The sequence below is a fragment of the Astatotilapia calliptera genome, chromosome 3 (assembly GCF_964374335.1).
Source record: "Astatotilapia calliptera chromosome 3, fAstCal68.1, whole genome shotgun sequence".
Classification (NCBI taxonomy): domain Eukaryota; kingdom Metazoa; phylum Chordata; class Actinopteri; order Cichliformes; family Cichlidae; genus Astatotilapia; species Astatotilapia calliptera.
The window spans coordinates 77,916,919-77,930,306 of NC_137424.1; the positions used below are offsets into that span (position 1 = coordinate 77,916,919).

The 13,388-nt window shown below is 41.5% G+C and overlaps 1 long non-coding RNA gene across 1 annotated transcript in view; it reads right to left on the reverse strand.

Moving 5' to 3' along the window:
- Positions 1 to 5,325: 5,325 nt before the first annotated feature.
- Positions 5,326 to 13,388, reverse strand: part of LOC145425902 (uncharacterized) — a 31,973-nt gene continuing 23,910 nt past the window's right edge. The window contains exon 2 of the long non-coding RNA XR_013906669.1: positions 5,326 to 5,462. This is a non-coding gene — a long non-coding RNA (uncharacterized LOC145425902). The remainder of the gene's footprint in view (positions 5,463 to 13,388) is intronic.

Below are 13,388 nucleotides of genomic sequence, written 5' to 3' on the forward strand. Positions count from 1 at the left end.
CTTAAAGTAAACATTTGTGCTTTTAAATCATTCTTCCAGCATTTCTGATCAGATCATTTTATTTTTATTTTTATTCCTATTTATTCTATTTATCCCCTTCGTATATTTTATTTATATTGTCTCTGTATTTATATATATGTGTGTGTGTATAACTCTGTAACTTCTGTCGGTGCTGTGCTTTTTTGGAAATCGAATTTCCCAGAGGAACCCACCCGAGGGATTAATAAAGTTCTATCTTATCTTATCTCTCTCTTATATTTTTGAGGCCCTTAAAGTAAACATTTGTGCTTTTAAATCATTCTTCCAGCATTTCTGATCAGATCATGTCTTCATCAGAGACGTGAAACTTTCAGAAAAACTCACTGAAGCTTTTTTTAAAGTTACAAACCAATCACATCTAGTCACGACCACATAAGCACATCGACCCTACAGACCAGATGTGGTTATGATGGATCGATCATAGTGTGAATAAACTACAGCAGTTTGGTGTTGGTGATGTAGAGGAGCAGAAACCAGCGTTTTTGTTCATGTTTCATCTGCTCTGATCGTTCACTGCAGGAAGCTTCACCAAGTGCATTCTGGGTAAACTTTGAAGACTCCTGTCAGCAGATGGGATGGATGAAAGGTCTCCTTTTCACCTCCATCAGATACCAGGATCATCTTCAGCTGTGACTAGGTCATTTTTAAAAATACAATAAAATTAATAATATGAATTTACTGAGTAAGAATGATTTTATAGTTTATATGGAGGTGTGCATCTCTTCATTCAGAGGTCACTGTGATTGGCTGCAGGTTGGAAGATGACAGCAGTGGACAAAGACGCTCTCTTTGCTCGTCAGGCACTCTTCTTGGCTGCAGTGGTTATTATTATATTTACATGCTTCCAGCTCCCGTTTCTGCTCGGTGACAACTCGTACTTTTCGACTCTCCTTTTCCTTCCTCCCTCGCTCACAGACACATAACCTAAACCAAGCTGAAGGACTTTCACTCTCTGCTGTCATCATCAGACGGATCAAACTCTCTCCTGGCCTCTGCATCCCTCTGCCCTTTCACTGTCTCCCTTTTCTTTCCGATTGAATACCAAACGTGTCCTGCTGTCGCAGGGCTGCCCGACACTCACGCTGATGCTTTGGGCGTCTGTTCCTCAGGCCAGCAGGCTGGCCTCTGGACCTGGTCGGGATCTTCCAGACCCTTCTTCAGTTTCTCACCCTTCTCCGCGCTCATGCTTGCTATGCCTTACCTGTGTTAGGATGCCTGGGTCGTTGACCCAGAGGTTTGAGTTTATTATAATATTTATCTTTTCTAGTCTTTGGTTTCTTTGTTAGAGTTCTTTCTTATGGTTTATGTCTCTGTGTAATCCTTAGTTGCTGTCTCCCCTGTCGGCTATATCCCCGTGTCCAGTCAGTGTCTGTCCTGGTCCCACGTCTCTGTTCCCTCTGTTGTAGTGCCTGCCTGTGAGTGTGTCTGTAAGTTCAGTCTGTTTTATGTTTCCTGTTTTACTTTGAAAGTCCGTGTCTCATATAAATGCGTCTGGTTTTGCTTCCTTTGTCTCGTTAGGCCTGATTTGCCCCAGCTGTGTTTCCCTCCTGTTACCCATTCCCTGGTTGCTCCTCTGTGTATTTGAGCCCTGTGTTTCTGTGTCCGGGTTGTGATCTACTGTTTTCTATGCTGTGTGTTCTGTCTGCTCGCCTGAGTTTATTTGGAGTCTCAGTTTTGTTACCTTTTTGAGTTCAGCATTGAAGCTGTTTTGAGTTTACATTGTGCCTCCGAGCGTCTGCACTTTGGGTCCACCATTGCTGCCTGCACACAGCCTTCACATAACAACCTGTGCCATGCATCAGCTTCAACGCTCATGTTCTTTTCCCTGTAGACCAGAACTCTGCTGTGGTGACATCACTTTCTCTCTTTGGGGTCCTGCTCTAATCCTCGTCACAGCTGGGTTCAGTTCTGCTGAGACGGGCCATCGGAGTCCAACCACCAAACATCTGTCCATATTCTGCTCATCAATAACTCGTCTTCATTCTTTCTATTGATCTGTCCTTACTGAAACGACTCCACCCTGATGACTCCACCTGTGGCTCAGCAGGTAGAGCGAGTCGTCTGCTGACTCCTCCCACTGGCGTGTCAGTCTCGTACCAGAAGAAGCTTTGAAAACAAAAATTAAAAGTGTTGAGCAACAAGTGTCACAGCTTTTTGAATGTATCAACTTCTTTAAAACATTTGGGCAGCCGTCGAGCTTTAAGTTGCATTTAGTCGACACAAAGTTCCCACAGTGACAAACATGAGGTCGATGACCCCCTACGAGCAAACACTTAACTTAATCATTCAGACTTTTAAGTTGAACTGGTTTACTTCTCTTCATAATGTTGAATCAATCTTAATGTTTCTGAGCTCCAGTTGGCACAGCTCTCTCTTCTTCTATTCACAATATGAGCTCAGATTGTTCCAGTCACTGCTCTTCTCTCAGTGAGTGAACCTGACATAGTGTTACAGTCGTTGCCCACAAACTAAACACACAAGAATCTGTTTCAGACAAACACTTTAGTAACACACACACACACACATCCCTGTAACATTTCATGAAGTGATGGCAGTGAACATTTCTGAATCCCAACCATAAGACAACAAAGTAAACACAGTGATGACATCAGAAGGTCCACACAGACTGACGTGTCTCCTGTACATGTTCCATGTTTGATACTGATCACTGATGTTTAATGACTCACGTGACGCTCTGACAGGAACAAAGAATGTAGAAAAACCTTTAATGAAACCTGAGGAACAGTGAATCCACTGATGACTGACACTGTCACGGCGGGGTGCGCCGATAAGTTTAGTTTACAGGACCCAGAAGCAGACACTTCTGGACTTGCTGACTGAACAGAAGACGATCCTTTATTTAGATGTTGGCACATGAAACAGCATGAAGCTATGAAAACTAAGGAAACTGTGAACACTCAGAAAACTAAAGGACTAAGAAGTGAAAATACTACAACAAAGTATGAACACTGACTAAACTATGACGTAACACTATGGGGATGCAAACAGACGACCTGACAACGAAACATAGAAAACAGAGGACTTAAACACACACATGAGGTGATCAGGAGAAGTGGAGACACACGAGAACACAGCTGACTACAATGAGACATAATGACCGTACAGGGGAGAGTAACACTAACTGCAATGAACAAAGAACACCAGACTCTTCAAAATAAAACAGGAAACAGAGACATAGACATGGAGATAAAACATGACATGAACTTAACATAACCACATAGACATGAAGCATGACAGGTAGACGCACGAACCAGGCAGACTGAGTACAGGGAAGATGACAGAAACGACAACATGAACTTGACAACATAAGACACACACACATAAAACACATGAAGGGCAAGGGAGGCTTAACACAAGGGTAATATAATAACAAACGAGCTTGGATAACTTAATGAACCTAAACAAACAAACATCAAAATAAACTAACACTCACCGACCCAGGACCGTGACAGACACAGAGTGGGTGGGTTCAGTATGAGATGAGTCCGGCAGCACTGAGGGTCCACAGATGGGAGAGGCTGTCCTTTAAGGAGGTTTGACATGTGACACATGTGTCTTTATGGTTTATACTAAAGAACAAACTGCACTAACTCATAGATTTGACCTGAGGAAGAGTCGATTTTAACCCCAAACTTTATTAAACTAACCTAAATCTAGCCGAGTAGTTCTGCTGCCTGAACCTGACCAAAGTGTAACTGAAACACATTAAAATACTAAACTGACTCTGACTGCTGTGAGTGTTTGAAGAAAACGTCTGTGTTTCACAAAGCTGAGAGGTCAGCGGTCCCCCACAGGCTCTCTGTGATGGTCTGATCAGCTTCAGTCTGAAAACAGTCATGTACAAAACGATGGAGAACACAGCAGGTGCAAAGACAGACTTGAGGGAAAAAAACCAAAGGAGTGAAAGGGTTAGACCAGGGGTGGGCAATTCCAGTCCACGAGGGCCGGTGTCCTGCAGGTTTTAGATCTCACCTTGGGTCAACACACCTGAATCACATGATTAGTTCGTTACCAGGCCTCTGGAGAACTGCAGGACGTGTTGAGGAGCTAATTTAGCCATTTAAATCAGCTGTGTTGGTTCGAGGACGCATCTAAAACCTGCAGGGACACCGGCCCTCGTGGACTGAGACTGCCCACCCCTGGGTTAGACCCATACGAGTAAGGACGTTAGCGTGCTGCCCAGCTTTCGTCACGCACATATTTATAATTATATGGTCCTAAGTTTTAGTGCAGACACTCACAAAGTGTTTAGTAACTTCAGATCCTGCAACAAGCCCAGCTCCAGTTTCCTTTGGTGACTTGAACTCTTCCATTTCACAGCTGTTGTTAATTTTTCTTTATCTCCTGTACAGGCCAACGCATCTATTTGTTGTCTTAGGTTGTTAGTGTTACACAACATTTTCAGATCTAATAGAAATAAAATGAGTTTCATAATTCATTCACTTTATTGTCTTTATTTATAACTGGCATCATTGTTTCATTCTCTTATAGAGTCTTACAAGAAAGGCAAAATTATTTTCCATTGTGCTTTATTAGCTGCTTCAGTAAAAACAAATCAACAATGCAACAAAAAAACAGTTTGCAAAACAACAAAGTGGAAAACAGTGATTCATCACTTGGTTGCTTCAATACAACACGTGGGCACATACATGCAGGACTTTTGATGATAAATGACACAGCTGCTCTTAAAAACTACATTATGGCCCCACTGTGTATGTGTGTGTGTGTGATAGCACATAAGGGCCATTTGTGAAGCTAACATAAGTAACAAAGTGATGTTACTAGTATTAAATTGATTTGGTTAAAAACTGTGATCAATACAGAGAATAAAGTAATCTGCCAGTACAGAGGCCAGCAGGGCTTCTGGAAGGACACACTGTCTGTGTGTGTAGTTATTAAGGTGTTAGACCTGCTTTCTGCTGCTCTCTGATTGGTTATCAGTCGTTGCCTCAGAGTTTTTGTGGGGCGCCCCTCATTAGTGTAAGTACAGACTGAGCTGTTGGAGCTTCGTGTAACTGCAGGTAGTTAAAATAATAATGAATAAATAATAAAAGTGAGTTTGCACAGTTTGGGTTTTGAAGACGCCTCAGATTGATGTGATTTAGTGTAACGCTTGTGCTGTTAATGATGCTGTCGAGTTCAACTCTGATGGACCCTCATCTGGATGCATCACACCAGCTGCTGTTTTTCTCCTGTGATGTGAAAGGACAAATGAATAGAAACACCAGGCTGTGTGACCTATAAACTAACTGGATCATGTGCACACCTTTGATGGAGATTGTATGATTATAACTGAACAGCCTGTTGTGCAGCGTAAGCATTGTTCAATGAACTGACACATTCTGTGGATGTTGGCTGTGCATCAGGACATCAGGAAACCAGAAACAGGAACCTTATAAATGCTAATAAAACAAAAACAAGACAAAAAATCACTGCCAGGATAAACTGAGGTATGTGGGCTCCCATGAAGCTTCCAGAGAAACCTCTAAACCTTCATTTTAAAATGCTCCGCTGCATCTGAAACGTCCCCATCACACAGGCTCCACCCACCTGGCACAAACCGAGAGATAAACCAAACCACAGCATTTTGTCAGGCATTATTTTAACCCTAAAAACCTGTTTGTGATCAACCAGGCATCACAGTTGTGTGTGTGTGTGTGTGTGTGTGTGTGTGTGTGTGTGTGTGTGTGTGTGTGTGTGTGTGTGTGTGTGTGTGTGTGTCCTCCTCAGGGTTCAGCAGGATAAAGAGAGTCACTCATGTAGCTGTCAGTCCGTCAGCTTTAGCTCAGGAAACGTTTGTGTCTCAGTGTTACGACCCGGCTTGAAATGACCGTAACAAGAGCGGGGTGTCCCGTGACTTGAGATTTAAATGAAGCTATTTCATTACTGTATTTCTACACAATGCAAATGTGCTCATAGACGAGTTGGTGCTCCGTGTTTGAGGCTTTAAAGCTTCGTCCAGCGTTACTGTCTGGATTTGAAATGTTGCAGGATGACGTCGAGTGCAGAGGGTTTGCAGCAATGCTCACACAGACACATAATAATGGTGAGAATAGTCTCTGGGTCAGGACGTCCCAACAACATATCCTGAACTACACTGTGGATCTAATGGAGGCCATGGAGGGAGATGCTTTTCTTTCCTGTCTCTCACAGGAGAAGGAGCAGAAACCAGGCGAGGTCAGACTGAACGGGGAGGAGTCACAGCAGACTGTGTGGTTCTGGGAGAAGACGGCCATAATAATCTTTGTTACTGTCACATGAGCTGTACGGCCCAATGAGGGTCATCCTTGGTGTGAGGCAGACTGTTGTGTCACACTGCGCTCCAGTGCTGTGAACTTGTCATTTCAACTGCTGCAGCAAATTCAATCTTTTTAAAGGACAGAAATTTCTCCTGAATTCCTTCTGGAAAAATTGGATTTGACATTGTCCAGCTTAAGCATGGCGCTCTGAAGGAATCTGCACTTAATGCCACCATACTGTATCTCAGCCACTGCCTGTGATTATCTCACAGTCACGCTTTGATCTGCAGACACGATTCATCGTACTACAAATAACCACGGCGAATAGTTCCTCACAGGCTGAAGCCATGCTGGATTTGAAGTCCCTCTGTCCTCTCACAGTCAGTCAGGCTCTGTGGGAGCTGCTGACAGCTTCCTCTGCAGCATCAGGCTAACAGTCAGCTGCTGCCTGAGCCTGCAGACCGGTCAACACTTCAACGCTCAGAAGTCGGTGGATATGTTCCCAACAGTCAGGTCTATCCATGCCTGCTCTCACGCAGGGAACTCCAGGCTTTGTGTGAAAGACGGAGGCAGTGTTTCCTTAGCGTTGCAGTAACTGCACCTCTAAATAAACAAGCCCACTCTGGTGAGAGATGGATGGGTTTCTGGTCTCCAACACAACAATGTTCATGCTGTAGCCACACGTTACTGCTGCGTCAGCGTCCCCTCGCTTCCCTCTCGCCAGTTTCTAAACACCAGGCTGGAGGCTTTAAGATGGGACTGTGTGAGTGACTGGAGGCTTCATCCATCTCCTACATACAGCCTGTGCTCCTTGTTTCCATCTCAGATGTGCTCTTACTCCAGTCCATCTACAACCACCGTGCACTATAGTGAACTCTGCTGCAGGGTCATGTGTGCTGATCTGGAAACCGTCTGTTCCTCTTTCCTCATTTTGACTCTGATTGAATATCACAGCATCTTTACACATCTGTGCTCCAGATGTTTCTACATTTTTATTCATATGAAATATTTGGGAAGCATTTTTATTCCTAAGAAGCAAATTAAAAGTCTGTTATTCACCTCAACACACAGCCTGTGTGTGTGTCTGTGTGTAGATCTGCAGTCATTGTTGTGCAGTGAGCTCATGTTCAGTGAAAGGTGCAATTAGCTTTAGGGTCATAGGTCACTCCCAGTGTGACAAACGTTTTGAAGCTTGTGACATGAACGTGCATCAAACTAGACTATGTGGAAATAAACCGAACGCCAGCAGGTCAATGATAAAGTTAAGCCCACTTTAGTAATTAGTTCCCAAAACACAAAAGAACATCAGTAACATTAATAACTAACGCCTAACATTAAGCGCTCACACCTCCAGGTGGTTCAAGGGGACAGTTGGGGGGAAACTGGCCCCAGCAGGGCGCAGCAGCAGCACTCGTGGTTGTGAGATCAGGAAATCCAAAGCGTCCAATCAGGTCCCCACAGTTCATTCCTGGTTCTTTGCCTTTACCTGCTCTCACAAACTAAACACTGTGTTTATATAAGCTGTCCTGTCTGACAGCTTTTCACATCTGAATTATGATCTGAATGTTCTGTTGGAACAAACATGTTTGTCTTTGCAAGAGCAGAAACTCTCTGCAGGCTCCTGTTGGTGCTGTTTATCTCTTTATTTATTCATTTCTATTATTATTATTGAGATTATTACTCACAGCACATGTAAAACTAAAACGAGGGAACAATCAGGTGTCACACAAATTATTTGTGCCAGTGCAAAAAATAGTTTGTCCACCATATTTTCCAGTGGGTAAAATCTGGGAGCCCACCAGTGAATTTCAGCAGCACTTTGCCTGATGTGCCGCCTCCTTCAGCCAGAGAGTCTTTTCATTGTGTTGGTCGTTTTTCTATGTTACAAACAAGTTACATATAATATCTGCAGACTGTACTTGTGTCCTGTCTGCGGGGAACACTGTCATAAATATGTGGAGCCAAAGATCCAAACATCCAGATACCACATTGGTCTTTGCTGTTCACCGACAGGATGTCTTCATTTTTGATTGGTTACAAGTGTCAGACACACATTTATACCTGTTTAAATGCATTGTTTTATGCAGAAACCTGTATCTTATGTTACTTACAGCACTAGTTGTGTAATCTTATGTTGAATGTTTTCATTGTACAGCATGTTTTCTGCTACGTTCTGTAAAAAGCGAGAGCAGAAGGTGAAAAGTGCTTCTCAAACTGGCTGATCCAGTTTGAGAACCACTGTGTTAGCTGGGTCCTTCTGACTGTACTGGGGGCTGTAATCCACAAAATCAGTGACATGTTGCAGTGAATCTGACCTGAAACCAGCAACTGAGCCCATAAACTCATCACCCTGTTTGCTTTACCTTCTCAAATAAAGGCGGCATCATAAACATGTGTTTGTTTATGTATAACTGTGCAGGCTGGTGTGAATGTACTGAGTACTGTCACTGCAAATATAAGTAACAAACTAGGGCTGTGCGATATGACCAAAATCTCATATCCCGATATAAGACATCTATCGTCCCGATAACGATATAAATCACAAAAATGTAACATTTTCTGTAAATTCTGTGAATCTCGGGCAGCTCGACTTGCAGGAAGTGTTTCCAGCTGCACGTCATGTAGCTGGAGTCGAGTGTTTTAACAGATGCATGAAACGATACATTTTTTGACATAAGTTGTAACGGCCGCCGTTTTCTTTGTGAGTATTTATTACACGGCGTGCTGCGGGGAAAAGCCTGTTCTAACGTTTGAGTCTAAGGTTTATTTTTTAGCACCTGGCAGCTCTTCTTTTGCTTCTCATCCGTAATTAATCTGCTCTTTCACGTGATTCAGTTTATTTTGAAAGGTCTCAACAGGATCTTGTGCTTTATTGTGAAAGGTTTATGTGGGACATAAACAAGCGGACACGCGATGGTGTCACCGTCATTGTTGCTAATGACAACGCATAAAAACAGGCGCTTGTCTGTCCGTAGTGTGGTTATAGAAAATATAAGAGAAAGAGAGAACTTTAAGAAATGAATACAGCCACTACAGTGACCATCAGAACCATGAAAAAACATTAACAACAAGTTCATTGAGATGTGAGAACTTGAAGCACTTTTTTATGTTGAGACTTCCTGTTTCCATTATTATTATTTAGTGTAAAAATGAGAATTTCATAACAAACACCTTCAGACACATAATCTGTGGAAACATGCTGTAATTTAATGACCAATAAACTAAACGTCTTTAGCTCACAGTGAGGATGCATTTGGACTCTGATGTATTATGGTGCACAGATGAACTGAATAAACTTTTTAAACATGTGTTTTGTTACTGAATCAATGTAACGTTTTCAATGTTTCAACAATATAGAAAAATATATACAGACAAAAGAGCTCTTATTACAAGGCGTTGCCACAGCTTCCTGCTCGGTCTGTTTGATTTGGGAGATTTTACACTGGATGCCTTTCTGACACACATCCAACTGATTTCTGAGCTCCTGGAGTCAAACAAGGCAACTTTTGCTTGTGAGGCAAGCGTGTTAAACACTAAACTGACAAATGCTGAAACTGTAATTAGCCTGATTACATTTGCTGTTGTTTGTTCAACACAGGGCCGGATCTAGAGAAATGTTCTTCGGGTGGCATGGAAATCAACTGGGGAGGAAAAATCAAAGCCTTTTTTCTTTTTTACCATTTTTTACACACATGCAGGTGTTACATATGGTTAAAACACTTCAAATACAGTAAGTGTTTCATATAAATATAGTCCATAACTTCATTATTTTCTTTAGCCCACATAATGAAACATTTCAGTTCCATAAACATGTGAATTATTTCATGTACTGTATAACCTGTATAATAAATAAATATGTAGCCCAGTAAGTATAAAATCCAGAAAGCTACACAACATTTACAAACACAAGTCTAACTTAAGTGTCACACTCTTATTTTTGTTAAAATAATCACATTTTTGCTTAAATTTACACAAAATGTCAGAAATCTGTTCTGTCATGAACACGTTTGTCACCAAAAATTTAAAGCTAGTTTTTCACGTTTTGTTGGGTTAATCTGGGGTCCAAAATATAATTGGACATTTTTGACTACTTTTGATTTTACATTTGTATTTCACCTTTAAATGTATTTATTTTCTCACCCTGTTTGGTCTCATTGTTTTCAGTTCAACCTCACATGTCTGAATTTACAGTTATTTTTTAATTGGCATACTGTTTTAACACAGCTGATCTGAAATCACACAAAAACATAAAATCCTAGTAGTAGTTATATTTTTACTGTAACAACCACAAACATGTTTATTGAATTATTGTCATAACTTGAAATGCAAATATAAAGTTTACATTTAAAAAACTTCAAAAACTAAAAGAAGTTACATACAACTATTTATCTGAAAATGAAGTTTGTACAACCATTTAAAAATGCTACTAAAACTAAAACGAGGGAACAATCAGGTGTCACACAAATTATTTGTGCCAGTGCAAAAAATAGTTTGTCCACCACAAGACGGAGGAGAACATCACAGGTATCAACCTGCAGGCCTGACAGCAGGAGGAGTATCACTGCTCCTTCGAACGTCGGCCGAGCAGCTACTAAAAAAGGACCTGGTACAAGGTCCTCTGACCTAATGGAAACCCTGCAAAGAGGGCCTCCTCACTGACAACAGCACCGCCAGGTGTGGAGACGTATCCAAGCCCTCACCAACTACACAGGCCAGAGTCCCCCAACCCCCGACAGCAGCCTCGAGCTCACAGACAATTAACTTTTTGAGATTTCCTTACCTGGATGACTGAGCATGCATCAAGACACTGAGCAGCATGAATAAACAGTGTGTATTTGACAAAAGATTAGTGTGCAGCCAGGGTAATTCTCACTGAACAAAAGTGTTTTTACAAAATACATGAGAGCATTTTATCTGTTTTTATTTGTAAAGCTGAATAAAATGAGTGCAACAGCACAAAGACTGGGAGGAATCTGACATTCAGGGGTGAAACATTGCACTGCGTTTGAGAAGCATTAAACAAAATTATATTTGCACGTCTTAAAGCAGAGCCCCGTGTTTTTAACAGTGCACTTAAAGAAAACCTGTCAGGTTTCGTTTCTCAGGAGGGGCCGACATGTTTGCATAAATGATTTAATAATCTGTTCTCCTTTCAAGCAGCCCTGCAAGACTGAAACTAAAGCACTTCAAAATACCTCAATGAGAATGTTTACAAGGTGAGCCTCTCCAAATTACAATGAGCTTTGGAGAGATTCACCTTTCTGGAACATGTGATCACATCAGATGGTGAGTCCATCTGTCTGAAAAGGATTGCATCGATCCAAACTCACAAGGATTTTCTTTTCTTTTTACATGACCTCATATTTCTGTCAGTGGAAACCCAAACATGCTGCATGAGAGGCTCCACAATCAGCAGTGACACATGTGAGGAGACTGACTGGACATGACAGACTACAACAGACCGATGATGCAGACAAAGCTTTGACTGACTTCAAACTGACACTTTAGACTGCAGCTAGTTTAGGATGACCCTTGTTGTAGCTGTTGTATCACAAACTTGTGGCTACAGCCTTATTACTCCCATAAACGACAGCTGTTTGTAAATGTAAGGCTTATATTAACTCAAAGATTCTGTTTTCTGGCAGGTATAGTGTGGATGCAGTGGCAGAGCCAGGAGTTAAACACAATATGGAACCAGAGCACAGGATTAACATGAAAACCACACTAACTTCATCTCTTAACACAGATTTACAGGCCCAAAGTAAAACTACCCCAGAGGAGAAGCCCTCAGAAAACCCAAGAGACAATGTACCTAACTTTTTTATTTTCTCATTCTCCTAATTATGGTAAATTAACACAGGGAAGGTCCATGTGTCAAAAGGAGGGAAGGTCCAAAGAAATGCAGCTCACACAAGAAAAGGGATTCCAAAATTTTGCAGTTTTTCTATGATTTGTGTACCTTTGTTGGGTTTGATGTTTGTATGGGATTAGGAGAATCTAGTTTGTTACTGATTATTAGTTATATTAGTTATTGCCTAGTCGCTCGCGCTACTTAGAAAGCTTCAACCTACATCAGTGTAAAAGAATGTGTGGAGGCAGCTGTTTGGGCTCAAATTTTTGTAACCTTGTAAATCAAAATAAATCTGGAAATGTTATGTTTGTGCATCTATAGATGAGAATTTGTGTGTAAAAAAGATTTGTTCATAACAAATAATAACACAAGTCACATATTGTTTTTGTTAAGGTTGCACAATTCTGCACACAGTGGTGTGAAAAGTGTTTGCCTCCTTCCTGATTTCCCTTTTTTGTGTGTTTGTCACATTTACATGTTTCAGATCAAACAAATATTTACTATTAGACAAAGACAACTTGTGTAAATAGAAAATGCAGTTTTTTTAATTAAACACTGTTTGTGTCGGGTCCTTTTATCACATACTCCAAAAACTTCATTTTGTTTGTTTGTTTGTTTTTTAGCCAGTCGGAGGTCGACTTACTGGTATGTTTCAGATCATTGTCCTGCTGCCTGAGTGCTCTTAAGCTTCAGGCCATGAACTGATGGCCGGATGTTCTCCTTCAGGATGTTTACACAGCAGAATTCATGGTTCCAGTAAAGGGAACCATCTCCTGGGTCTGGGGGCAGATAATCCCCTCCAGGGGTGCTGGTGCCTGGGCCCAGGAGTATAGATTATGTATGAGGAGTGTGAGTGTGTGTACCCCATACAGTTCTGCAACTGGTTTATTAATGTTTGTCTTTATTGTAAATGTGTTGTTTTGGATTCAAAACAGCTTTAAGAGAAGAAAAATAAAATATATATACATGCTAAACATGTTACTCTGACCTCTTCTCTAAATGAAATTCAAACCTGACACAGTCTAAACAAACACACCAACAGTTTATTAGGTTTCATGCAGACGTCCAAAGAGCACAAACATCTCCAGGGGAACAAAGTGAAAATCAAAATCAGAGAAAACAGAAGAAGCTTCAGAGTCCAGGAGTGGAAGCAGACGACCAACAGACAGGAACTAAAAAAGTAAAAAACTCAGAGGGGAGCAGAAACAGTTCATGAGGTCATCCACAAGGTGGAGCCA